This window comes from Haliaeetus leucocephalus, unplaced genomic scaffold (genome assembly GCF_000737465.1).
Source record: "Haliaeetus leucocephalus isolate CR32 unplaced genomic scaffold, Haliaeetus_leucocephalus-4.0 Scaffold687, whole genome shotgun sequence".
In the NCBI taxonomy this organism is placed as follows: domain Eukaryota; kingdom Metazoa; phylum Chordata; class Aves; order Accipitriformes; family Accipitridae; genus Haliaeetus; species Haliaeetus leucocephalus.
The window spans coordinates 912,870-917,747 of record NW_010973123.1 but is presented as its reverse complement, the minus strand read 5'-3'; positions in this window follow the sequence as shown (position 1 = coordinate 917,747).

Here is a 4,878-nt window from a genome sequence, read left to right as displayed (position 1 = left end):
CCCCCCGCGCCCCCCCCCGGGGACCGCCGCTTTCGCCGCTCCCATTCAGCCTCGCGCCGTCCCCGCCGCGGCGGTTGCTGACGTCAGAGCTGCCTGCGTCAATGCTGCTTCAGTGACACGCGCCGGGGCTCTGCGCTCCCCCGCCCCCAACCGCCTCCTCCTTTCTCCCGTTTTTTTTTTTGGGGGGGGGGTGGTTTTGGGGTTTTTTTTCCCCTCAATGAGACGCCTTAATGGGATTTTTTTTTTTTTTTTTAATGAATAAATCAGGCCGGCTGGCGGGTGCCGTTGGCGCGTTAACGGTTCCTTTGTGTGTGTGTCCCCCAGCCTCCCCCCCCCTTTTTTTAAATAATTTTGATGAATAATTACTATTTTATTTCTTTATTTCACGCAGGGCCCGTGTCACACACGGACACGGGTCTTCTCAGGTACCGACCCCCCCCAACTCCCCGTCTCCCTGTCACTGCAGCGCTGAGGGAGGCTGTACCCGTCACACTCTCAGTTTACTATATTATAGCGGATTTCGCCCCTAGAAAAGCAGTCTTTTTTTTTTTAAACAGCCTACTCATTCAGCATTTTTGCATTACCTGCATACCCACGCTGTTTCTCCTCTTAGCTTCCCACTGTCCCCGTCCATCCGTCCCCCCACCCCAATAAATCAACAATTCCTGGGTTCTAAAGAATAATGGTTTATAAAATGGTTGCTCTGTGCGCGTCCCCAGTGGCATGCATAACCCCAGCCTCCCGTCTGTGTTCCTCTCCTTCTCATCAAGGTCAGAGGGAAGTCTTGAGGGCACAGTTAGACGCAAAACGTATTTATTTACGTTTTCTGCCCAACTGTCTCATCCACCCCTTTTCTTTTCCTCCAGAGGACGTGATGGCAAAGCTCCCCGGATTTTTGTGGGGTCTGGCCTTGCCCTGTTTCAGAACATATCTGCGCTTAGCTCGGCAGAGAGGACAATATCCCGGTCCTATTAAAGTCAATGGGAATCAGTGAATTCAAGCGTCACTGGATTTGGCTGGCAGAGCGAGCAGCCGCGCTCTGGCCAAACCCAGCCCCGTTTCAGTTCAGCTTAACTGCAGCAGTGCCAATCTGCTGCGAAGCTGGCTTGTGCTGCTGGCGCAGCGCTGCCCTCCCATACAGGAATCCTTGGTGACGTTGAGCAGCTGGAACAGATCCTGCACCTCCCTGCTGCCGCCATGCAAGGAACCCGAAACTAGCTTCCACCTCCTGGCACCTCCCCAGCAGATAAAGGTCCTTCGAGGTCGGGGATTGGCTGGATAAATTAGAGCAGCCTAAAGACTATATTAATTTAGACTGCAAACGAGCCTGCTGCTGTCCAAGTCCCAGCGGTACGAGGCACAGCCATTTTTACATCCTCTGAGCTGCACCTACCCCTGCTTCCCCCCAGCTCAGGACTGGGTGTATTAACAATCCTATGGTAGCAAGTCTCTTTCTGTCTATGGAGAAAACAACAGTTTCAGAAACAGCTTGCTTCCGTAGCACCAACTACTTTGAATCACCATTTTGCTGCAAAACACAAGGAAAAAAAAATTTTAAAAGGGCAAGCAATTAGGCCACAAACTAGATTTCTGAAGAGAAAAGGAATCTAACAACTGAATAACTTGTGCACAGCAAGGGCTGCACTGTGCATTTGAAACTTGTTATTTACTTTTTTTTTTTTTTACACAAAAAAGGGAAACATAAACCCGGTATCGTAAAAACAATGCTGGATGGCAACAGGGATCCTTACGACAACAGGAACGTGCTTATGCATTTTAATACCCAGCTTATGCATAAAACCACGTTTACATTACCTCTTTATTCAGCTATATTTTACTTAATTGTATCAGTGGGGATTCTCCTCAGTAAATATCCATTTGGCAGATAGGCCACAAAGCCACGCCGGACACAGGTTTTCAGGGAATCGACCAAGCCCAGGCTTGCCGTACCAGATATGATTCAAGCACGCGAGCGGCTCAGCAATCTGCCCTAGTCACAGGACGTGTGAGCAAAGGCAGGCGTTCGGAAAGGCTCTTGCAGAGTCCTGGGGATGGCAAACAGCCTGCCTTCACCCGCAACCATTTACATTCTACCACTGTGACTGCGCTTTCTTATAAATATTTTTACTATTTTACTTCAGTGCGGCAAAACCGACCTCGGGATTCATTTGTGCGTGTTTTTCGTGTTATGAATGATGGAACTCTCAGTATCCAGCATGTTAAATGGGAGATGGGACAAATAGCACACACTAGTACATATGAATAAGGGTGACTTTACTGATTATTTCCCCACGTTAAAAGCTGACCTTGTGAGAGCAAGCGTAGCTGTTGCCAGCGTATGCCATACGATACTGAAGGCAGAATGGTGCCCGTGGAGCGGGAAGCGGCCTGCTGTCTATGCAGAAACAGTCGGTGGACGGGCCGGGGTAGCTGTGTTCCCTGCCTTTGCACGGAACACGGCACTGCACTGGCTGGATCTGCTTTTGGAGAAGCAGGTTTGAAACAAGTCAATCTTTGCTCTGCCTTGGGAGTTGCTCCAAGTCTTTGGCTGCAGATTGCAGTGCTAAATTGAGACCATTATTTTGCATTGAGCTATTTTCATCCCAAAATGCTTTAAAGGCTTAGCAGATCTACAGGCTATGGTGCGATATGCACAGGAATCGCTCCAGCCACTAATGAAATGCAGCCACCTATTAACCAGAGCCTGGTCCCTGGGCGTGATGACTGCCAGAAGATTTTGCTTTATCCAGCTGAGTTGAGTCTGGGTTTTGGTCAGTGGAATACTTCATGCCATTTGAAAAGGAAAACTGGCAGGATCTTTACATACAGAACAAAAGTAGGTATAGACAGTTACCCTCAGCCCTGGAATTTGAAATGCCACCACTGTGACAAGATGTCTGGAGTCTTGCTTTGTTCGACCACTCATATTCGACATTAATTATCAAAACAGTCCTCCTTCCACTCAGTGGTGCAGGGAGCTGAACATGAACATCTGGAGCCTTTCACCCATGCAGTAGTTATTCAAAGGCCTCCAGAACCAGATGTGGGCAAAACCCCATGGTGTTTTGGTGGTCTATAGACAATGAATTAATAGTTTCACTGCAGTTTCTCGTGGACAGGTGGCTGTATGCGTAAAGCACCACAGCCACCTCCACAGCAGGCTTTAACACACACTTGACTGTTCTGTCTAGAAGAGGCAAGAAAACTGAATTCCTGCATATTTGCCATTGTGGAAAATAGATTTTAAAATGCAAAAAGCACAGTGAAATATAAACTGTATGCCTAAAATGAGCAATATACTATCCACTCAGTACTGTACATGCACCTTTGTATAGATTGCAGGCATTGCATTAAATAAGCACGCTTCCCTGTCTCTAGTTAGGGTAGAGAGGGAATTGTGTGGTGAAAGACGTAATTTGTACATTAGGAAGTCTCTGTTGCCAGATCAGCAGCAGCAGCACTGACGTCTGTACTCTCTCACTTTGTTCCTGCTGCTATAAATCAAAATGACTACAGTCCAAATGCCTCACTTGTTTAACTATAAATGCACTGCTAGTCAGAAAAATCCACACCAGGAGGGACCTTGATAATCTGCCTATACTTTAAACTGATTAAATAAAGTCCAAAAAAAGGACAAGAATAACATTTATAAATTCATGGTTTCAACAACAACAAAAAACTTTTAAAGGGTGAAATCCAGCAGAGCTGTAAAAATTCTGTGTCTACAGGCACTGATGTCTTTGCTAAATGAACTATCAAATTTGCCTTTCTTAGTGTGCATTGGGATTCCCCAACCCCCACCCCCTCAGATTAATGCAACCTCTTTAGAACCCTATTTCCCCCTGTGTCCTCATGTATTTTCCTGCTTGTGTAAACTACTGGAAGCAAATTAAAACAGGCTAGATTAAGTGAGTTATGATTTACTTTCCCTGGTTTTATACGCCTCTGTATTTATAATAATAAATACAAACATATATAGCTGAGGTTGACTCCCATTTATTTAGAATTTTAGAAAGCTAAATATCTCCGCTACAGATGAAATGAGCCCTCAAGGCCTAAAATATCGCTTAGATCCCTTCCAAGTTCTAAAAGAGGACTCGACAGTTACATAAAAATGATGGTGCTAGTGCCAGCTGCTAACCTGTTGGTTGGGGGAGAGCAAGGGAACTCTCCTCCTAACACCTTCTGAGAGCCTGGAATCATCATAGAAAAATGCAGCACCATTTCTTGACTAAGTGGAATGGGAGAAATTAAGAACGTAACCTTCCAATACCAACATTAGCTCAGCTGAGCTGTAAATCCTGTGTATTGGGCGGCATAACCAGAAATATGTTGAGCTGTACTTCTGAAAAGGAAATAACAGGATCAGAGAACAGCAGGTGAGCACATTGTCAATGCCACACTGACGTTGCTGTTGGAGCCACTGTGTTACAGTTCCCAAGACCACCAAATTTTTACAGTAAGACATTCAAAGAGTATCAAAGCAAAAAATCTGGAGGTATTTGTTTCGTGGAGGCTGTCTTGTTAGGCCTTGGCTAATGAATTTGCAACCAGATGTTCATTTTAAGATCTGATCCAAAATGCACTGAAGTCAATGGAAAGTCAATTGGAAGTTCCAGATTACTGGAAAAAAGCTACTGTACAGCCAATATTTAAAAAAAAATAATAAAAAAAATAAACAGGGTGTAGCCATTGGTCATTCAGCTTGGCAGTGATCCTAGGCAAAACTGTGGAAGAGCAAAGGAGCAGACGCAGCAGCATCAATTATGTGCCACTGAGGTTGTCATAGTTGTCATGTGAATGGGTAGAGACTACAACAAATGGAAAATAAATGGATTTATCTTACCTCTTTCTCATTGCTGGCCAACCTAGCCAGTA